Below are 24,257 nucleotides of genomic sequence, written 5' to 3'. Positions count from 1 at the left end.
CTGAGAACCCCTTCCCACTAAGTAGCAGGAGGAAACGAAGGAGAAAAACCTCATCCTTTCTCTTTGCAGCTCTACTGGTGTGAACTAATTTAATAGGGATGAGCAGCCACAAAGGCAAACAAGTTAAGTGACATGTGGTAGGTTACAGATATACTAAAAATGAAGCCAAGAATCTTCATTTTCACAGCTTCTAAAGGGAAAACTCTGAGATCACAGACTTTCTACTGTATTGACAGTCTGCAAAAAAACCTCCCTCTAGATCTTAATCAACAGTTTATATAGAAAACATGGGAAAGGCTTATGTGTGAGAGTGTGATGGGAAAGAAAACCAAATGGAAAAAGCTCTTGTTTACCAGGTCAGATCAGAAATATGGTGTAGGCAAGAAAGTCACAAAATGGAGAGGAAAAGAAGAGGCAAATTTGTGTATTTTTCTAATATCTTATTTTATCAGCTATAACTATTGTAGTTAGAAATAATTTACCCTCATGCATTTAGGGGGATCCCCCCCCCCCCCCCCCCATTATCTTTCAGCTAATAATCGCATTCTACATAAACTACTTTTCCAAACTGAGAAACCTGACAACACGAGAGGAAAAAGAACCAGTTTTGTTGGCAAAAGTGGAATATCCTGCTCAAAGAACTAAAGTCACTGATGGTAGAGATCACACATGGGGTATGCAGAAGCAATAGCTTGTCACGCTGGTTGGCAGATAATCTTTCTGTGGGTGCATGTCTGAACTTGTATAGGCATGCACCTCTGTGTTAGAGGACTTTTCCTAAAGAACCTCCCTATTTTTGACAGGTATTTCCTTGTGACCTTTCAGTAGGAGAGAAAGAAAAAGCCTCTAGTCAAGGAGATGAGGACACTTGACAAGATTCTGGCTAGAGAAAAGCTGATTACAGATTCACCACAGCTTGGCTGCATCCTGTGTAGAGAAATAACAACAGTGAGGTACCACAGCACAGAAAAAGCACAAAAAGCTATAGCTCTGCTGAACACCTGCAAGCAGGACTCTCAGCAGCACCTTGCTGATGCTGAGATGATGGGCCCTCCTCAGTGTGCACACAGTAAAATGAAGGGTGATGCACTTGCACTGAACTGCAAGAAAATGTTACATACTCTAATGCTCTATGTGTGTGCTCCTCAGCTTCCTAGCCTCTCCTAGCAAACTACTGACACAGCTGGGATTTTTCTGAATTATTCTGTGAGATCCATCTGACCATCTACCCAGGTTTCTCTTGGAGATACTGCTGGTCAGCCCTATACTCTTGACCTCATACAGACTCATTCTCTTAAGTCCTGTAACATGTGAGCCATTCTAGCTCTCATTTCAAGATCATGCTCATTTCAGATGGACTGAAACAGGTTTTTCAAGCTCTTTCACTACCCATAAATAAACTGGGAACCCTATATATATATTTGGAACTGGGGCTGGGATAAATGTGTGGGCAGTAATGGAACTACATTTCTAAAAAATCTGATCCCCAGGGTTTGGTTGAATTCAACTTAACTGAATTTGGCTCCTGGAATGTCAATGGATAATGTGCCAGGAAAGCCTTTGCACTGAGAGTGTCTTTAATATATTATATACATGAGAGACATGATTTTTAAGCTTCAGGTCAAAAAGTTGCCTTTGCATTTTTCTTGGAACTTTCCAACTATTTTATCCATGGTGCAAGCGATAACACTTTATTTCATAATAAATATTCTAAAGGCATTCCTAATACTGACAAATATGAATTACGTTTATGTACATTCACAGTTATATGTTCATTATATGAGACACTCTGACCCTAAATCTGTAGAAAAAAGGTATGTTTATAAATTTTTCTTGTAAAATCTCTCTAGAATAGCAGATGATGTAGTCAATGAAGAGTGAACTGCTGAAGTTTCACATTAGATAAACAATGTTCAAGCTTTAAAAAAAAATAAAAATTAACCTTTGGATCTGCAAAAATTGCTGGAATTCTTCCAATATCACATCCTTCTTAAGATTATTTGAGCTTCCTGCCTTTGGTAGACTAAGAACATGACCAAAATGATCACTTGTCATTTCATTGAGTAGGACTGAAAGGTATGGCAAATAATAATCCGATCCAGTCTCTTCATCAAAATGAAGAACACCCATCTATATGATATTATTTCATAACTTCCAAGTCTGTGGAAATCTGTGGCATGGATTTTCTTGGCCTCAGTCTAGTTAACCTCTTCAAGAGCAGCCTAGGAAAATTATAGATAAAACCTATAGATAAAAGTAGTAGAAATTTAGATAAAGCCGGGAAAGAAAATTAGGATGGAAATTAAGTTAATGACTGGATCACTGGTATAGGACAGCCTGGATATTCTGATATGCTGCATGCAAGAAAATAATATCTGCTTTATGTGGGACCATTATGCAGCCACACATCTGGAGGGAAAATAAAGCAGATTGAATAATCTTATGTTAATTCTAGTGATTATGAAACACTATCTGAAGATCTTGAAATTTAGATATTTTGTAATTAAAATAAACTATGAGCGAACATGTCAGAGAGTAACTGGTTCCAAGAAAACTCCTTACAAAGACTTGCATGTGAGATAAATTTGATGTATACCAGCAGTCTTTCACTGCTAGCAGTGTCTTAAGTCCAAATTTACCTCTGTCACACATATACCTGTGATTAAAACACATGCATTTGCAAATTGTTTAACCAGAAATACTTTATGTAAATGAGGTGACAGAAAATAATATAGCTGAGGGAAAAAGATAAATCTCAGAGCATTTCAAACTTCCTGCTCTGTATTCTGTCATGTGGCTTTATATTTTTATTTGTAAAGCTGAGATGTATGATTTGATACTCAGTCTATTGCCATAATTCCCACATCACGAGGTCACCACACAACTTGCTCTGAGTTCTGCCAAAAAGTCAGCCAGACCTTGAAAGTGCATAACTACCACAGATTCTTTGGAATTGCTTTGGCAGAGTCACATAAGACAGCTTGCATAACCCTTTTTCTTTACCATGACCAGCTGCATAGAATGAGATTAGGTTCAAGTTTTCATACTCATCATGTTCACATAAACAAGGTAAAATTCCAAACCATTATTTTTGCTTAATGTATATTTTTCCCTGCAGGAAAACTGCACTTTTATCTTGACATAACTGAAGCCTATTAAATATTCCTTTGTGTAAACTCAAGACAGGCATACATTTTTTCACAGGATATTATTCAATAACCACAAAACATAGAATTCCTGGATGTCTTAAAAAATAGAAAGTTAATAGTAGCAAACCTTGGATTACTATCTGTGTAATCATTTACTGGGTTACTAAAATGTGAAGGGTCCTTGGGTTAGTCTTGAGCCTTTAAAGTCTGGCAGAATAGAACCTCCAGAAGATTTACTACAGCTTAATTATTGACCTGACATAATACTTAAACTATGTAGCACAAACTGATGGCTTATTTGGTTTAAGTAATTACTGAATACACATATTATTTTTGTACCTTTGAAAATTTCCTGGAGTTAATGTGCCTTGGTTAATTTTCATAGCATTGGATAGAAGTCTGTATGTCTTGCTCAGTGAATTTATTATGGGCAAAACCTGCAAAAAGCAGAGAACACATTAATACTTACAACTACTAGGAATCACAGTATTATAACACAAGTTCTGTTCATACTGGGTTTAGAATTTGTTTGCAAAATTTAACTTCTTAATTCATATTCACTTTGCTGAATCACTCTTCAGAACCAAGTTTATCTACATATAATTACCTTGCTTGCAAGTTAGCATGTTGCTTTAGTTAAAATAATTGAAACTTAGACCCAAAATATACCCAGATTCTAATGAACAGTACAAATACCTAGATGTCCTTCACTAAGTTTGATTGTCAGGATATTTTCTGAGAATATTTGTATTATTTTAATTGAAATTACTGTTTTGGAGGTATTTGTCTTAGCTTTCATAATTGTTCATTTGTCCTTCACCAAAATGAGATAATATTGAAATCATATATAAATTAGCACAAACTATTCCATTTTGTCTTTAGGCATCTGAAAGGTAGCTACTAGTATCTGCTTTATTAATCTGAATTCCTTGGTCATCTTCTTCCTTTGGTAAAAACTAACTGGCTAATATCTATTTTCTTCACTTCTGAACTGAGCTACTATTAAAATTCCAGATCTCAGAGGCGACTTCAGTCAGGAGAAGGTTTCCCTGACAGAAAAAAAGAGCTTTGCTTCATTTATTTTCATGAACACAGGAAATATTTTGTTGACATGAGCCATAGTTTCAGCCTCAGCTAGGCAAGAGCTTCTGACAGAAGAGACACCACCTTCCCCCACCATCCTGGCAGCGAGTCTCCCCTGTGTGTGTCAGCACAAATGCTCCTGGGGCTGAGAGGAGCCAGGTGAAAGAGCTAATCTGGACAAGTACTGGCCATGCCAGCCAAAACCATTAGAGAAAACCAGCAAGCAGGATTATTTTTCAGATGGGTCAGCTCTTTCGCTTGGCTCCCTGTGTTGTCGCACCAGTTCCAGTGCTCTCACAAGAAAGGAGGAGAACCAGGGGTCACCACACCAGAAGTTGGCACGTGCAGCTTGAAGCCCTCACATGGGCACCGAAACTACCAGACAGCGCTTTCCTGCCTAAAGGTCAGCCCATCAGTCACAAGGGCATCTCTCTAGACTTTCTCTTCCTCTGTTGTGAAGTCTCTTTGTCTGCCAGTCTGTCTGCTCCCCTCCTCTAGGAATTCTCTCCATCTGGTGCACCACCCTTCTGGGAAGAACAGCCAGCCCCTGGCTGCCCAGTGCTTGTGCACTCTTGAACAGCTCAGAGGGCTGACTTTGGTTTTGGAACAGTCATTCTTTACTGTTTCTTACAGCTGTTTGTAAGGGCAGTGGCAGAGAAGTCTATCTCTTTTGAGGCTAGTGAGTGCAGTTAGATTCCTCTTTTGAGAACTTCTGAAAGGTCAAACTGAACCTTATTAGGAAAGCTCTGGTGACTTGCACAGACACCAGCAATGCGAACAATGAACACAGATGGGGAGCATTATTTCAGTCACAGCTGGGTACCTGGGACCAAAAAAAAAAAAAAAAAAAAAATCCCAGGAAAACTGGGGCATTTGTAGCTCCCAGGGAATAGGAGTGGGAGGAAAAAAAGAAAGAATGAACTCTCCCTTCAATAAACCCAAACTGGAGATAGCATAAATCAAAACTGAGGAGCCTGAAATACATACAAGCCTAATATGCTGCTACAAAATGAAATGTAACCTTTTCTTCTCTAATGCAGAACAGGTTAATACAGTGGCATAAACAGTGGACTCACTGTCTCAGTTAATTGAAAAGGATTGTGAATTTTAAATCATCAGCTTTTAGACAGCCAAGATGTGAAGGTCTGAATAAGTTTAAATCAATAGCTGCCAGTATTTGGGAACTTAACAAATTACCTCATAGTTATTAGTATGCCATAAATAAGTACCTGCAGTATCATGGTCCTCTAAATCTTACCTTTTTCTTATGCAAGAAAGAAATATTTTCATTATTTCCCACTCTCAGTTCAGTCCCTTTTTTTCTGTAATAAATAAACCAATAGAAAATTATAACAATTTCTAAACAATAAACTCAATAACATTTTGAAAGAAAAAAACCAAACAAATCACTTTACCTATACATTACTTCCAGGAGTAAATCCCAGCACAGTAAGAAAAACATTGCATACAAGAATGTTTTCTTGAGCTGTCCCATAAACTTCACTGGGACCCTTGTCTCAAATTTCAGCAGGGAGTAGTTACAGAGAAGTACATTGGTACTGCAATTTTCTCCATTTATAAACAACTCTTTTTCTTATTTGATTATTTTCTTGGGAAGATTATATGGGCAGTATATAGTATCTATGGAGGGCAATAGCTCTCTAAAGCTGCTTCTGCAGGTGCAAAGCAGAAATCCAGCAAGACTTATTTAGAGTCCAGCCAGTAAGTTCAGTTAAGCCTGCTTCCTCATAAATCAAAATACAAACCAATGTGCTGTTAGGTTTTCACTTTGGTAGTGGCTTTGAAAACCAGTAGCTCTTCCGCAATTTCACCTTGAAAATTTAAGCTCAGAATCTCTACTGAACACTCTTAATGTTTAAAAAATACACAGGCATGAAGTAACTGGAGAAGTAGAAATTAATGTTATTATAGTATTACATAATACATGGCTTTGGATCTCTTTATTTGAAAGATTAGTTTGTCCAGCTTTTAATAATGTATTATTTTTGTTGTATGGTTTCCAGTTTTTCAGCAGGGCAGTAATTGCTAGGGTAATCAGACTGAAGGGCTTCTTTGACATTGTCAGTGTAGTGGTTTAGATCTCACTTTTCAATGGTTAAAACTGCTGTCAATTCTCAGAAATGTCTAGTAATTGGTCAGGAGAAAAAACTCCCATCAGCCTCCACCAGTTTCAACTTTCCCGCAGCTCTCAAAGCAAATTTTAAATGTGAAGGACTCAATATATGTATAAAGTCACCCCAGGACAGTCAGTAGCTGCTATTGAACCTTTTTGCTCACCATTAACATCATATAAAGCTATGGGCAACTAATAAAGACTTGTCTTTCTCTCTGGATACCCTCAGCACTCTTGGGCATGTATATTGCTTGGGTAGAGAGGTTAGGCATCCAAAAAAGGCACGTTCACAGTCAGTGACCCTCAGCACAACTTGTCTGTCCCAATGGCCACACAAGCTCTCCTCTGACCACATCAGAGGAGCCAGCAACGCTCTGCCAACCTTCTGAGTGCCATAACTCTTAGGTGGCCAGTGCCAGGGATGGGTGAGTGCACCAGGACCCTTCCCACAGGAGCTGGTTGAATGAACAGTAATGTTAGAGCAACTTTTTTTCCCACAGCAAAATCTGTGATATAATGAAAGGCCAAGAAATCAAAAAAGACATGTTTTTTTCCACTTACTGTATTAGCTAGACCAAGCTTTATGATGTAAGGATATATCAGCCATCTGCTGTGGTACAAGAAGATGTGAGGGAAGGATAGGTGTGTAAATACTACAAGATGATTACCCATATTATCCCTTCCGTTTTAAAACATTAGTAAGGCCTTACTCTGTTTTCTTACTGTTATTTGTTGTAGCTGGAGGGGTGGGCTGTGATGCATAAGGACAGATTTTTAGCCTTGGTAATGTGAGTGCAATTCACAGAAATGGTGACTGCGTAGAAGTACCAAAGGATGAATTTTGGCCCTTAAATTGCTATTAAAATGGGTATTTTTTGCCTATTATTGTTGTTGTTATGGGAAACAAATTGGGCAAAGAATTTTTTGGAAGGAAAGGGCTTTCTAATGGCCAAGAATGTAATAGCAAAGAAAATAAAACAAATTATTAAGATGAAATCAAGCTAATGAAGAAAACAATGGTTAGAGCAGAAAATTAAACAGAGAGATGCTTAAAAAACCATAATTCGTGTTCACAGTCAGTAAGCTGACTGCATATAGACAAGAAAATATCTTTTTTTTGTTTGTAAAAATATCTCCCTCTTTCACTGAGAGAAATAGATGATGATATATATATTATATAAATATTTAATTATTTTTTTTTTTTGTCATTACTCACTGAAGATATTAATTTCAAGGACACCATAAGACAAAATCAAGAACCACTTAATGGCACCGTCTGGGGTGAAACATGGACTTTTAGAATCTCTTTATTTATGCATACAAAAGAGTAAGAATATCAGATGATGAAACAGAGTGATGATGAAATAAGCCCTTGAATGACATATAGAAGAGTCAAACAGCACTGGAATCAACAGGAATCTTTCCATTTACCTAAGTAAGCACTGAACAAGTCCATACAGAGCAGAAAAATACATACAGAGATAGTAACTACCATTGTCAAAGTTTCCAGATGCCTGTTTTCCACATTCATAAACATGTGAAAATACAATGCTTTCCTGTAGGCATACAAAAGAGTTCATTATGACTTAACTTTTGAGAGGAAGTTATACCATAATTTTATTCTATGGAAATAGGATTAATTTTTAGCTTTCAATATGGCTGTGTTTAAAGAAATTGCATTAGAATTTAAATTTTTTTCTTACTTTTATTCCTCAGGTTTCTGAGCATCATTTAGCACCAAAATTCTTAATTCAAATTCTTAATACAGCCAGGAACTTTGTCACAACACATTTCCAAACTGCGGTACAGATGGAAACTTAACAGCATCCCATGATGAGAAGGGCTTACAGCAGGCTGTAATACATAAAATTATTATTTATTGTTTCTGCCTTTGAACAGCAGGAGTTTAGATACTGCCAGATGGCATATTGTTTGGGAATTTGGGGAAATGTAAATGTATCTGTGACACTGAGAGAAATCCTCCCTGTATAACATAGATAGCCCATAAAACATAGGAGAGATTACTGGGTGCAGGACTTTTTCCACACCTGGGACATGTTGGTGATAGAAAGTTTCCCAAATCATTCCAGAAATGGTAATACATGGTTGTAGCCATCTCCTGGGGCTGCAATAATCTTACATAATTTCACAAAAGAAACACTGTCACAAAGCCTCCAAGGAAGACCTGAGGGACTGCAGCGAGTGTTGTGTGTGATTCACTTCATCTCAAACAGACCTAAGTTTATACACTCAGTTTCATGCCAGAAGGGAGGTCTTTCAGAAAAAAGGAAAATACCAGAGCTACATCTTCCTACAGACTCAGCCCGAGACACATTCATTACCTCCTCAGACCTATGATGTACAAACAATGTCCTTATACAGCAGCTCCCCATTTCACTCAGAAACAACTCTATTCCAGTGGACAGCTTGGTGATTTCTTTGTGCATTTCCACATGTATAAATATTCTATACATAAGTTAGAAGACCAAGATGTTGCAGATGTAACTCACTGAAAACAGAATGACCTGAAAGATATTTTGGTGGTGGACTTCACAATTGCCAATAAATGGACAGCAGAATCCAAATCCAGTTACCCGATATTTTTTTTTTTTTTCTGGACCATCTACAAGAATGATGGCAGAGCTGTCAGAGGAACCATAATTTATGCAAGCATTGAATTTTCTTCTGGCTTTGTCTTTCTCATTGACTTCAGTAGGCAGTAGGAGGTATTTCTGGATAAGGATATAACCTAATATTTCTCAGAACTGCACTCCATTATTGACATATAAGGGACCTTCAGTGTACACAGAGCTCTCCCACTGCCTGGCACTGTTATCAGGCCATCTAGCCTTGCTCATAATAGATGGAGAAGATAGAGTAGTAAAAAGGCACCAAACGTCAGCAGCTTATGACCTTTACTGACTTCAGCACTCATTTAGCAGTATTGCCATCACAATGGAAACATCTATTGCTTAAAAAAAATGTATTGGCCTATGAAGATCAATACAACATCTATTTCGCTATGCAAAACAGTACAGTTATAACTGATCTCATATGCTTTTAGGTATTCATAACTCAGTAGGATTATCTCAGTAGGCTAATTTGTAAGCATTTTTGATCACTTACTGCTGAAGATGACTTGCTACCTGGATATACAAGGAGCAATTCAGCATCAGTCATTAAATGACCCCTGATGCACATTTCTAGGTGAGAAGATACAGAAGAAAACTACTTGCTGTCACCTTTTGATGAGTAAATACTGCTCTTAGCCATCATGAGCAACCCACTTAAAAAAACTTAAGCTACATCAATATTTTTTCTCCTAAAACAACCTACTTCAATAATTTGATTTTTCATTGTTTTAGTGGATACAATTAAAAATTAAGGCAGCAGTTGAATGTTTGAAAAATATGGTAGCCTGATGCATGAATCTATTTTTGCTACACTGTGAAAAAATTCTGGCTACAGGACTCAAGTCTGCTTCCCAGTGCTTTGCTAGGTAGCTGGTGGCAAAACTAGGCACAACTCTCAGCTTCAAACGAACAAAGGGGGAAATTCTGCTTTCTAACATAAATGTAGAAAGCAAAATCAAAAATTTGAACACTAAGACTATAAAAGTAAAAATACAATAAAGTCAACATAGTAGGCAATAGAAATATAATAAGCACTCTAAAACAATAGAAAAATATTAAGTTCAATACAACTTTATTACTTTATATATAATTTGTGATTTTTCTTCCTGGATATAACCAGTGGGGTTAAAGTATTGATGGATAAGGAAAGAGCAACCAATGTAATCTACCTGAATCTGTGCAAAACATGTCTCCTTCTCTACAAACTGGAAATGTGTGGATTTGATAGACTGAAAACTTTTTGGATAAAGAATTGGTTGAGTGGTAACACTCAAAGGGCTGGGGTCAGTGGCTCAATGTCCAAGTGAAGAACAGTGAAAAGAACCCCTCAGGGGTCTGTATTGAGACTGGTACAGTTTAACATCTTTGCTGGTAACAAGGACACTGAGACTGAGTGCACCCTCAGCAAGCTTGTGTTAGACACCAAGATGTGTGGTGAAGTTGACACCCTGGAGATGGGGATGCCACCCAGCGGGACTGTGACAACCTTGAGAGGTGGGTCCATGCAAAACTCATGAAGGCCAAGGCCAAGTATGGAGGGCTGAATCTCGATTGAGGCAATCTGGGCACAAGCACAAGCAGGGCAGAGAATGAACTGAGTGCAGCCCTGGGTAGAAGGAATTGGGAATGTTGGTTGACAAGAAGCTCAACATGATCCAGCAATATGTTTCTGAAGCCCAGAAAGCCAATTGTGTCCTGGGCTGCATCAAAAGAAATATGTCCAGCAGGTCAGGGGTGGTTATTCTTCCCCTCTATTTCCCCTCCACTCTGCTCTCACGAGACCCCACCTGGAGTGTTCCATCAAGCTCTGGGACCCCCAGCACAAGAAGGATATTGAATTGTTGGAACACACTCAGGGAAGGGCCACCAAGATTAGAGGTCTGGAGTACCTCTCCTCTGAAGACAGGCTGTGAAAGCTGGGGTTTTTCAGCCTGCAGAAGAGAAGGTTCTGAAAGGACCTTAGAGAAGCCACTCAGTACCTAAAAGGGGCCTACAAAAAGCTGGCAAGGGACATTTTACAAGGGCATGAAGGGGCAGGACAAGGAGTAATGGCTTAAAGCTGAAGGAGGGTACGTTTAGATTAGACATTAGAAAGAAGTTCTATACTGTGAGGGTGGTGAAGCCCTGGCACAAGTTGCCCAGAGAAACTGTGGGTGCCCCAATGCCAGGTTGGTTGGGCCTTGGGCAACCTGGTCTAGTGGAAGGTGCTTCTGCCCATGGCAGAGAGTTTGGAACTAGATGATCTATAAGGTCCTTTATAACCCAAGCCACTCCATGATTCTATGTGTCTATAATTGGTTTTATTTGGCAAGTGTACTAATACTGAATAGAACTAAAGACTTCGGGGATATTCCTGTTATCATTCCAAAAACATCAATCACTGAGGAAAGGAGCAAAAAATACATGTCATCTTAGAAACACCAGAAGGGCAATAAATTCTCCTTGACATAGACTTCTATATAACCATTATAATTTTTCAGGGTGTAAAGCATTCCCATGTTTCTAGTATGCAACTGTGAAGGCAGAAGACAATTAATTTTCATTTGAGGGGATATCTATCTTAGTTTAGGTATTTGGAAGACTTGGCAGCCACAAAATAGACTTAAAAAGTTAACTGATACTCAAAATACATGAGGGGGGAGGACAAACAGGAAATTTCTTAGTTGTGACTTGATGAGGGTTAATGAGCCCTCAATTATGTCTGTCCTTTCTTGGTTGATAAAATATGAACATATTCCTCTGCCTTACTGTTCTGGCAGATTTTTTAGCAGCAAAATACAGCTTTTTGCTTAGTAAGAAACACAACCTACTGACAAGGTTTTTTTAGACAGAAAAATAACTCAGGGGTCTTATATAGATTTTCCTATATTTCTATACTTAAAGTAACAAAGTCAGTGTGACTTGAAACGTGACCACTCCTTATCGCCTTCTGAACATAAAGAACAATGTCACTACAAACAATGAATCAAAAAGCAAGATGACCTTCATTAAAAAATTTAATGAGAAATTGAGGAAAATGACACATGAAGGCAAGGAAGGAGGGAAAGAACCCTACTTGCTGGAAATTTGCTTCTCTTATTTGGAGAATGCAGAAGTTTACTAGGAAAAGACAGAAAAGAAAATAAATGTAAGTAATAAATCTTTTGTGCGAGCTCATTAATGTCTGTGCTTTTTAAAATTTTTATTAGCTTTTTTTTTTTTTTTTTAAGAAATGTGGAACCATTCCATGGACACAACTGAGCTCTGCCTTCTGTTAAGGGTTGCAGCACCATTGAAGTCTGAAATAATTTAAGCGGTTCTGTTGTGCTTTCAAATCCCCCCACCTTCTTTTTTTCTTTCAGTGGATTGAAATGTGACCAAATATCAGCATGACTGTGAATAGAAAAGATAATTCTCACACGACATTCTTCTCAGTGCTTTGGGGAAAATGCACACATACAAACACATTTGCTGATGTCTGATTCAAGATGTGAAAAAAAAAAAAAAAAAAAAAATCTATGAGGTTTTTTTTTCTGAAATTGGAAACACACTTTAAAACTCTCCTATGATTTGTTTTGTTTAGGCTAATTATGACTTCTGCTTTATGTTGCCACAATAGACACTAAACATTTGCAATATATTTACTGAGATTAAAAGAATTATGGGATAAATTTGTATCTATTATGCCATTAGCCTTAAGCAACACTGCTTTAGTAATCGGTGGGAATATATTTTTATAAGTCAAAAAGGTGACTTACCAGTGTAACCAGACATTTTGCATTCTCAATACATTACATAATAAAGAGTGATAGCAAACTTTGCTCTTCAGGGAAAAAAATACCCTTCTGTTGAAATATTATGTTGCTATATTGACAGAGCTGGATTGAAGATGGAGGCAAAAAACTCATGGATTGGCTGGGAAGTATAGATTCCACTGCCTCTCTCATATTTGTACAATTTTTTTATTTTTATGTCATTATAATGAACTTAAAAATGGGAAATTCTTGAAGTAAAGTATGTTCAAAAGAGTGAAATCTACACAAAATATTCTAATGTTAGCGATACGGGGATTTACTTTTGTTGTTGTGCCTCTCATGTGCATGCACACAGAAAAAACATTCACTTTCCTTATTAAAACATGATGGTGGAACCAGTTTTTCCTAAAACCATTTTTTCCACATCCTACTCACAAAATCTAAATTAGATTAGAGTCAAGCTTCAGCTACATTGTCTCGTCTTCCAAGGAGCAGGCTTTTTTTAACATCAATGTATCTTTTGAGTTTCTCCAGCCATATGAAGGACTGTGAAGTCTTAGCTATAAAAGCTATTTTAGATCTTAAAAATTCATGTCTATGTTCTTTCATGCAGCTTTTCTATTGTATATTGTTAATTTTTCCTGAAGCCCACAGCCAGAAAATTGGTATCAGCATTTTTCCCTTAATATCATGGTATACAGGATAACACATTATCAATTCACCAGTGAAACTCAAGGCCCTGATGTATAATTTTGGAAATCTATATGCTATTAAATGAATAAATTAGTTCTTCTAACTCTTCCATTTTCTGTATTCCTATCTCTGGACAAGTTTACTAACTCTCTAACAGAGCCAGCAGAAAAGGAGGTCTATCCCAATGGGAGAGCTCCCCAGTGCTTCTTGCTCACAGCTTGGTATATAAGCTACCATTTTAAAATGCTTTAATGTGCATCAAGATGCAGAGTAGCTGAGGAGATGCCATGGAGCACATTCATCTTTCTTTGCAATGGGACTTCTAATTTCCAGGAGATTAACAGAGCAAGAGCTGGGAGGACAGATTCTAAAATCTCCCATAGGCATCAGAGATCAAGAATCAGTGCAGAATAAAGATCTGTGTTGAGGCTCCAAGCTACAAGTGAGAAGTCTAAGACAGTATTTCAGACAGTATTTCATTTTGCTGAGCAAAGAGTAGACCTAGAAAGTTGGTGAGAAGGATACTTTAGCCTTGTTGGAACTTGTATATCTAAATTATCCTGCTCAGGAATAGACAACTTACTCTCTTCAGGAAGTTGTAGGAGAAGCTCAACCTTTGTATGGTCAAAGCTCCTGTGGTGCAAAGAACACTGCTAAAGAAACTAGAAACATCCTTCAGATGAGAGTGGTTACATGCATCTCTTCTACAGGAGTACCTTTACCCCACAGTGCCTGAGGGGCTCCTGTGTCACATTTATTGAGGAATGCTGAGCCAGCTTCAATACATCTGTACGAGCGAGTTTACACTGGTGCAAGAAGTCAGTAAATGGCACTGTAGACAAGCAGTGAGTTTCAGAGACAGTTACAGATTTGTGGTGATGACTGCTATTACATTATGGTTACCTATGACCAGTTACAAAAGGCTGGAAAGCAGAAAGGCGTGGATAAAAACTGAGTAAGACCATGCTTACTAGAAACTCATTTCAGCAAAAAAGTCAAAAAGAGCAGGACAGTAGCCAAGTTTTAAGAAGTAAATGTTGCTCAAGTTTAGGTTATTTTGAGTCTTTTTAATGCTGAATCTTATAAACAAGTCTCATAAATAATTATTCCCCCTTACCAAAACCCTATACAGAACCATGGGATTTCCTTTCCTCACACTGTGAAACTCTGACAAAGACGGCTCTCATGTGAACTGAGCTTCAGGAAACATGTATTCCATTGTAGATATTCGAGAATTGGATGAATGGCACAGGTGGTCACATCGCTTGCAGAATGGATGGGTCAACAGTTGATCTTCTCTTACAAGTTCTCACACAAAAAAGTGGCTCTTATATTTTGTCTTCCATCTGTACTGGGATATAACTTGAAATTGTGTTTCCTAGAATATTACCAGAGGTTAGTACTGCTCCTAATTAAATGTCTGGCATTGAATAAATTGAATGTTCAGTGCTATTCACAAAGTATCTAAGCTCCAAGCAGGAGGCTTTTTAAGGGGGCAGATCTGAGAAAACTCAGGTAGAAATCAGGCTAAAATTGCACCAAATATTCTCTAAACTAGGGTGGTTTGGACTTTGTATGTTTTAAGTTGATAAATTTTAGTTCTGTTGGTTAACTCTTTATCTGGCTACAAACAGAATTTTAAAATAAAGTCATAAGGACAGTACATGCATCAATAGGATATGCATATTGAACTAAAGTTAGATTGTTATAATTGTCAGTTCAGAGACATATAAGAAGCACCACTATGGAGAATTGACAATAAATTATGGGAAGAAGTTCCAGCCATGTGAAGATGAGGGAAGACAGCATTGCTGTAAAGCAGCAAGATATTCAAGGAAAATAATACCACAAGTATCAATGATAATAATGGTTCCAGACTGTGGGGTGCCATTGCTTGAAATGGACCTATTTTAGGACTCAAAAAGTTTGTTTAAGGTCTCCCAAAACTTCTGTAGAAGGCAATAAAAAATCCATACTGAAAATACAGCCCAAACGCAAAGTAAAAATATTGCATAGTTTTAGTTTATATGTTTCAAGTAGTAGTCCTCAACTTTGTTCAGCTGGACTGAACAGCAAACCACTGAATTTGAGGTACTCCTTGGAGGAGATCTTAAAGACCTGACAAAAAACAGGAAGAGAACCTTCTCATGTGAATGTATTTTAGAGAAATATATTTCTCCTGCAGTTCACTGTGACTGGAAGATCTATTTAAAGGTGAGCTAAGAACAACTGCATGTATCACAAACAAACTATAAGCTGGAATGAATTGCTTCAGTACACTACTTTTTATAAATATCCAATTTACTCAAAGACACTGAGAAGTCAGGATGAAAATCAAGAATAAAATTTAATTTCAATTAAGATAATGAAAACAACAAGTTGAGGACAAGTGCTTCAAGCAAGATAAGCAACAGTCATCAAGTTAGAGAATGACACTGAATTGGAGATAGCAATGAATCTCCTCAAGACAGGGCTGATAGAAGGACCTAGGTAGGCTGGAACAATGTGCATCAGGATCCTAATGGCATTCAGCAAGGACAGACATGAAGCCCCTTTGCTCAGAGCTCATTAAATGGCACCTATGCTGAATTTTTGTGCCTACAGTACAAAACCAGCTGTGATGAACTGGAGCAAGACGTGTTGAGGGTTATCAAGATGTTTTAGGGATGGAGGATTTGCCCTGCCGTGAGAACCTGGGGTTGTTCCTCCTGGAGATTAGTTGGACATGGGAGGGGCTTCAGAGCAGCTGCCCAGTTCCTGCAATTAGGTCATAAAGAGAGAGAGCCAGGCTCTGTCAGAAGTCAGCAGTGCATGGCAGGAATACAAGAGATAATGGGCATAACCTGAAACAAAATAAAGTCAAACTGGATATAAATCAAAGCACACTTCTTCCCTGAGACACTGTGCACTCTGGGGATTTTCAAGATCAAACAGGATAGAGTCCTGAGCAACTGTATCTGATCTCATAGCCTGGTTTTAGCACCACCTGAGACCTCCCAAGGTCCTTTCCAATCAGAATCTCCCAGTGTTCATTCTGCAAGCATATGAAATGTTTAATAGATATATGAAGGGCCTGGCTGAGAGTATCTTCACAGGAAAGGTTGACTTTCCTTGTTCTTGACAGAGGGATAAAGAATCGACTTGACCATCCCCATTCAGAAGATTTATGGATAGTGCTAATCATACAACTGTGCTTTGTGAGAGCAAAACTTATATTGAGAACTAAGCCAAAATGAAATTTGAGTGTGAAGATTGGCTAATTCTTTCCCTGCACTACACAGTCAGGTTTTGCACTATCTCTGCACATTATTGTACGTCTCATAACAAAGCTCCATGGAACAGAATTTGATGTGGCATAACAAATGGAGACATCCCAAACTTCAAAATTCTACAAAGGTTGCTACTGAGACTGATGGTAGGAGAGAGCTTCAAACCTAGTTCTTCTCCTCTCAGGACTGTGGTACCTGAAGAATATGACTGCCTTTCCATTAAAAGCAGTGATGTCCTGAGGACACGGTTTCTGCTCTCAGAAAATTTTTTACAGAATGATTGAAAAAGTTTCTTGGAGTGAGCACACCAAGGACTGAGATCCCCTAGGATCTAGCCAAGAGCATTCTGTCTCACTCTGTGTGTGGCAGTAAGCACAAAAGATGCCCAGACAGAAATGGAAAACATAGCAATATTTCTAGATTTTTGCAGAAGCAATGCATTCAATAAATTGCAAATGCAGCAATTCTATTCATTTGTTCTTAATGACAATAAAGAAGATGCTTGGAAGGAACCCATTAACCAAACAGATTTTTTCCCAAGATTTGTTAATCTCTAGCAAGAGAACTGACAAAATCATCACTAGCAAAATAGAGCTGGAAACATGAAAGAAGAAGGCTTGACACTTCATCGTCAATGCCACAAGCTATTAATTTCTCTCTGAAAATCCAGTTTAACAATTTTGATTCAGGAAAGGTGAATGGCCATAACAGGGAAAGCAAACATGAGCTGTGGAAAGTATTTCTGGTTAAGCTGGAAAGGCTGCAGCCAAGATATTTCCCACTTAACCTTCATCAAGGAAAAGGTCAAAAAAGGCCAATGTGTTTAAGCAGGGCACAGGATGGAACAGAACAAAACTTCCTATGAAAAAGATTAAGTTCACATCCTTTTGGCTTTCATTAGAACTATTCCACATCATTCCACACTTTCATTTAAAGCAGTTTCCTGACAGGATTGTACACAAGATCTTAAAGTATCTTTTTATCAAAAGGTAAAAGTGTAAATGGAAACTGTACACAAAACTGGGAAAAGTATGAAGGATGCATAAGAAAGAGAAAAGAGAAATAATCTCTTTAGCCTCAGCAAATTATATAATCAGTGGTATGCAAGGTTGTCATCCACCCTGTGTACTTCCATGTATGTGTACTCTAAGATGAACAGTTACCAAGGCACATGTGGCTTTACCAAAGTGGAAAATTTTTGTTTTATATGAAGCTTCTAATGAAGAAATAATTTTTTCAAGCACTACAAAACAGAACTGCTTGGAAAACAAAATAGCTCTGCTTTGACATTCTCACCTCCCCTGTCCATTATAGCAACTATAGTTACTGGACAACAGAATATAATATATGGTTAGTGCCACATTCAGGATTTCACCTGGAAGAACAGATAAGTATACCTTTGAGCAGACTGATATGTGAATGGATCAACAGATATGTGCAACAAACACACAGAAATGCTACTGAGAGAGAGAAAAAGAATATATTTTCTTTCCAACCTCCAATCACCAAATCTGGTCTGCCTTCCTTTGGGATATCTGTTAGTCATGATTCAGACTCCTACTCTGTCTATTTTAGAAGTTCCCTAGTCTCTCTTGCCCTGTAGTGTCAGCATGGCACTTTCTTGCCCACCTCAATTTTCATCCTTCATTGTTCACTATCACTGTTCCTATTAACTGCATATGTTGGCAATTCATGAAGTGGGGAAAAAAGCTTCTTCAAACAATGAAAGTGGCCCACACAAAGCTTTGAAGATAAGGACTGAGACTCCTCATTTCATACCAGATGTGACTCAGCAAGGTGTCTGGAAGAGATGGGTGAGGCATTTTAGATCTGCTCTGCCTCCCTGTGTTAGGTTCTCATCCAAAATAACTGCAACACTTTTTTTAGAGATGAGTTGTTTGACAGTTGGGTATGACTTCAAAAACCCAGACTCATAAATACATGCATTACTGAGATCAATTCTGAACTGAAAAGCCCAGCATATTCTTCTACTTTAAGCAGGGAAACATAGCAACTCTGGCAGCCACTGGTGGCTGGAGACTAAAACAAACCAGTTCAAATAGCTACCAGATTCAACACAGCCTCTCCTCCACTGTCATGATAGCACATGGAAGTGTCACAGTTCAGGCTTCAGTACTGAGCTGTGATACTGCAGCAAATGCAGAATGGTTGAATTACTGTTGTTATCTGAATGGTCTGTGACTGAAGGGCAAATATTCTTGTGGGAAATGAAAATTTGCTCTGCACTGTGTGTTGCCCTGGGGCTCCCAAGGTGTGTGCATGAGTAATCTCCAGCAGAGGAGTGAAGCAGGTCACAGCAGCAGCATCACTCATCTGAACTCGAGCTGCTGATGCCCATATTGATGACCTCATTAAACTATACACAGTATGTAGGAAACAGCTTTATTCAAGGCAGCCTTGAACCAGTACCCAAAAGCAGTGTGATAGGCATATGAATATGATTGCAGAATTCCCTCAACACAGATTCAAGCTCCTCAGCAAATGATTCTCTCCAATAACCCTCTGGATTTCTTAACTACTAAGGATTCTTACACCGCATGTAAAAGGAGGAATACACAAAGTACACATGATATTTTCACACTGCAAATGCTCTGTAGCTACCAGAAAGAGCAGTGAATTCCCCAGCCTTACAAACAAGGCAGACAGGGTCCTCAAAATACACAATATCAAGATACAGTTGCAAAATGTCACTTGTCCAAGACAGCACATACATCAGTTCTACTTAGCCATGCAGCTATGTTTTATCTGGCTTTTGCAGACCACTTTGCATGTTGGCAACTATTATCCTCTCTAAAGGTTTCACAGGATTTGATAGATGTGCTCTTTGTGCTATAGATATCCATGGTACCCAAGACCAAAACAAATAGCTGTAACACAGACCTTTTTCTTGAGACATGGTTATATTACATCTCAAACCCTTCACAAATTGACAATGTGCAAAACTGTGCAAAATTTGTGGGGAGAAAATGTTCGCAGAGCAACTTATTGAAAAACAAAACGACATGAGCTGCAAAGGATGGAAAAAATATCTGAAAACTGGTGTACCTCTTTCAATATGTGTCTGTAGCTGTACATCTTCCTATGTTGAACTGCTATTTTTTTGAGGACTCTGGTGACCCCTGATTATGCATACCTCAAAGTCTCTTCATTTTGTCCTTCCTCACTTCAGAGGATCTCTGCTTTAAAGGAATTCTCCATACCAAGCAGAAAGAAAACAAAACCCAAATTCAATGGCCTTTTTCACTTAGGAGTTGAGCTGCAGAGCAGTAGAGCATAGGAAGCTTTCCTCTGTAAGCCTTATATATTGGCAATGGACTGAAGTTTACAGTGGTATAAAAAATATCAACCTCCTACAATACAGAGACAAAAGAAAATACTGGAATTCCTGAAAGATATTTGTGCTCATGCCACTTGTGTTCACTGGAGAACATTTTTATTGGTCTAATTGTGGTAGTTGTCTCCCTAAATCCTACCACCTCCTGGTGGCCAAGCAGATAGTGTTGCAGTCTGAGTTCATAAATTGTCCCTAGATGTATTAGAGGTAACAACAAGGTAAATTGACATGAGTTTTATTAAAGACACATTCAAGATTTCAGATGTTATAGCTAAAATAAAATAGCAGGGAATGACACCAAAGGAACCTTTGCTCAATATTCCTACAAAGTTTGGATTAATGCAGAATTCTTTATTGTCACAAAGTTACCAAAATCCAAATACCAAAAATTTAGATATTATTCTAAAATCTATGATTCTTAGCAATTTTGCAGTTCTTGGAGAAAAAAATAAAGTGGTAGTAAAAAGGCATCCTGTGTTGGTTATTCACAAGATGCTCAGCTTATTATTGCACTACTGTTCTCTAATTTGTGACTGGCATGCCCCTAAGCAGTCAAGTCATGGAGATAATCCTCAAAAGATTTAGCATAGGTAGATCCAGAAACACGGGTCCTGAATTTTTTACTTTTCTCTCTTTCTTTTATTCTTTTTCCAACATCATAATCCTCTAAGATCATCCACTATTCTTCATTGTGATTTGACTGCTTGTAGGCACCACCACCACCACGATCTCTGATTCCCCTAAGTTTTATTTATCCCACAGGCCTTTGAAAAATTCTTTAAATAACAGCACTGGGTGATTTTAAAAACATTTTTCTGTAACCTATATAATTTACATTCACTATTTTTTTTTTCTTTTTTTTGCCAGCATAACCCAGCAAAAAAACAGGTGACACTTCGGAGGAGTGCAGTGTTCCATTTCTACAGTCAGTAGCAAAATTACATTTAATCTAAGTATCCTAGTCTCTTCAAGTGAATCATACCTCCAGGGTTCAAATGAAAGACCTGCTTCATGCATTCTTCTGTGGAAAGTATAGGAGACACCTAAAAGAGCTGTGTAGGAATTACATCACAGCTGTTCAAATACAGTGTTTATCCATGGCATTGCTCATCTAACCAAGAAACTCAGGATGATATCAAGTTCTTCCAGCTTAAGCTCCTTAATCTTTGCAAAGCAAGTGAGCTTCATCCCTACACATGGAAGGAGGCAGGTGCCTTTGAAGCCTTACAAAAGGAAATCCTTTTTTCCTAACTGCAGTGCCTGGAGTTCTTCAGGGAGACTCTTCATTGATCAGAGAGAGAATATGCCTTTAGGTAGCTGCTGTATAAGTATTTAGGACCCAAGGGGCACCTTGGCTATGCAGGCTGGATCACACCCTCAGAATCTCATTCACCTTTTTAAAGCAGCAGCTGAGCAGGCATTTCTGTTTCTTTTCTCTCCATACTGCTTATTAGCTTCTCTCCAAAGCCTAGTTGTTGGGTTAGAGAGTCAGAAATGGTAAGAGAGGACTTTCCATATTCTGAGCAACACTGCAGCCATTCTCTAAATAAAAAGGGATAGGCTTTCATTAAAAGTGCACATTTAGCCTTCTGCTCCTGGTGACACTGGCACAGTCGCACACGTCTGTTATCACACTTCTACTGTAGACACACACACAGCGCCCCAGTGTGTGGGTTGAGAAGGTGTCACCAGGTAGCTGAGTATCTTACAGCTCACAGTCCCCTAAAGGGATGGACTTCTGTTTCCCCTCCTCACCCCAAGGCACCAGCTCCAACCACATTCATTGTTCCATGTGGACCCACTGTCCACTTGCTGAGATGAACCAGCTCAGTAGGCAGGCAGCCAACAGAGCTTCCCAGTGCTCTGATGAGTTCATTCAGCACTCCAGGAGGTGAGCCAAGAGCCAAACCTGGCACAAGGAGAGGAGATGGGAACACACTGCTGGAGGCAGAGGATGGGAGGATCAAGGATGGGTTTCTCCAGGGCAGCAAGCTATTCTGCTGTCTGAGAGGAGTCAAGAAACCTCACCCTCTGTTGCAATAAAACCTCTTTAACAAAATGGGAGTTATCAGACGACCGATCAGAAATTTCAGGGGGAACTGATTACACTAAACCTCAGGAAAAAAAGTTGGGTTGTTTTAATTGCTAGGCACGACATGCACAAACCCACCTTGTTCACACAGCCTGCATGCATTTACATAGGGAGATTTGGGATTTCTGTGTTTCCTTCGTGTTTCTGGAGCTGCATGCAAACCAGCTGTCTCAGCAAGCAGGAGGATTAGGTTTAAAAAACCAGAAAGCAGAGATCTGAACTTCTCACGTTATATCTTGACTCTTACACTTGAAGCTTTACAAAGAAGGCTAAATATCTTCAGACTACTGATAAAAGTCAGGAGAGCTGGCAGTTTTTCAGACATTTACAGGCTTGGCAACATATTTTTCTTTTTTAAGTGAAAACAGACAAAACAGTGCACATGGTAGAATAACGAACATCTTGGCACATTGCAATTACAATACTGGAACAGACCACTATTTGGTTTTAATAGATGCTTTTGAGAAAAACAATCCCCTGTGTTCAGCTCCCTGTTACATTTATTCTCCAGAACTCTACTGCCAAAAGCTTCCCCATCTTCTCTGTGGGCCTTCCAAACAGTGTTCACCTCCTGTGAAGCACCACAAAAATACAGCTGCTGTCAAGCAGCTCCTCTCCTTGCTAAGATGGGCTAGAGTCACATCATAGAGAAATGGCAGCATGCAGTGCCATAATTACATTCAAACCAGGAGCAGATTTTTTTTAGAATGCAACATCACTGACTTTCTAGTCTTTTATTTCCATATAGAAACTCCATGAAGGATTCTATGGATAGTCCACCACTGACCTACAGCCTGGATTTCTATAGCACAGTTCCACATCTAGAAGTCTTCCTGCATATATCCCAGCAATACTACCAAATTTGCAGATTTAAATACTATAGTGCAAGCTTATATTTAATTGTATGTTAATTTTTGCTGCAAAAGAAATAAAAAAAAAAGGGAAATCATGATAAAATCTTGAGTGTAAAGGTCAACTATTACAAAAAACTTTTCAGTATAACCAAACTGCTGGTGATGGTTATGACTGGGAAAGTTCAGAGCTCCAGGATTAATAGAGCACAGACAGTAAAAAAGGCTTACCAACATTTCAGCAGATTCTGAAAGTGGGAACTAAAGTTCTGGGAAAATCACTGACACTAAATTTGCTGCATGCATAAACCATAAGATGAAACAAGTATTAATTTTCTCAGAAAATAAAATTCTTAAGACATCTAAAATTAAAATGGACTTACTCTCACCAGTTAACAACTTTTGAGGATGAACAAGCAATGCTAAACAAAGATCTTGCAGGGGTCTCAAAAGCAGTCTACTGACATAACTGAAACTACTGTTAAAATAATTCAGCTAAAAAGAGTCTGGTTTGGCCATTAATTTATTAATTACTGTGCTGCATTCCGAGGTGACACTGCTCAGAGCCTTGAGCCTTTCCACTTTACAGCATCCTCTCCAAGCACATGACAGCGTTAAACTTGCCCTTCTTGGTAAGAATAACAATGGAGGTGCTGCATTCTGATCATATGGAAATGATGAATTGGTGTTGGAGCAAGAAAAGTGGAAGACAAAAAAAATCTGAGGGGGGCAGGAGAGAATATTATGCTTCTGATTCAGCTGGAAAGGCAGAGAGATGACTTAAGGCTTTTTAAAGGGAGAAACAGGATGACTTGCTGCCACTACTAGGGCACAGCACAGGGGGCTGTACCCCTTCCCACTCTCTCGGACTGCTGCTTTCTACCCATGTAACTGCTCAGGGACAAGGTCTACAGGTAACTGTAGTGAGCCACCACTCAGTGGATTATTCACTATGTACATACAGCCCCTCTACTTCATCTGCAGCCCACTTAATGCAGCTCTACCTGTGGTGGAGGCGTTAGGAAATTGTTAGGAAGACCACTGTGTCTTACGGTATCACAAAGCTCTCTTGTGAGATGTGCAATTCAGCGCCTTCTGGTTTAATATCCTCAATATCTCCAAAGATGGCAGTTAAAATTTAAACAGGCATTCTGAAAAGACACTCTTGATCCCATTATCAGTGTCGTGGATGGGATTACAATGGGGGTGGTAATGGTGGAAATGTTTTAGGAGAGATCTAGTATCAACAGCAGGAGTGGCCACT

At 38.6% G+C, this 24,257-nt stretch overlaps 1 protein-coding gene across 8 annotated transcripts in view; it reads right to left on the bottom strand.

The window, feature by feature from the left end:
* Positions 1–24,257, bottom strand: part of SULF1 (sulfatase 1) — a 185,656-nt gene that overhangs the window by 95,670 nt on the left and 65,729 nt on the right. For 7 of the 8 annotated variants that reach the window (XM_058833282.1, XM_058833281.1, XM_058833273.1 and 4 more), the window contains 2 exons: positions 5,491–5,554; positions 3,489–3,586 (listed from right to left, as the gene is read on the bottom strand). The gene's annotated coding sequence lies outside the window, so the exon portion shown is untranslated. The remainder of the gene's footprint in view (positions 1–3,488; positions 3,587–5,490; positions 5,555–24,257) is intronic. The other variant, XM_058833279.1, reaches the window with a different exon arrangement.

This window comes from Poecile atricapillus, chromosome 2 (genome assembly GCF_030490865.1).
Source record: "Poecile atricapillus isolate bPoeAtr1 chromosome 2, bPoeAtr1.hap1, whole genome shotgun sequence".
Lineage (NCBI taxonomy): Eukaryota > Metazoa > Chordata > Aves > Passeriformes > Paridae > Poecile > Poecile atricapillus.
This window is presented reverse-complemented; position numbering and strand designations above follow the sequence as displayed.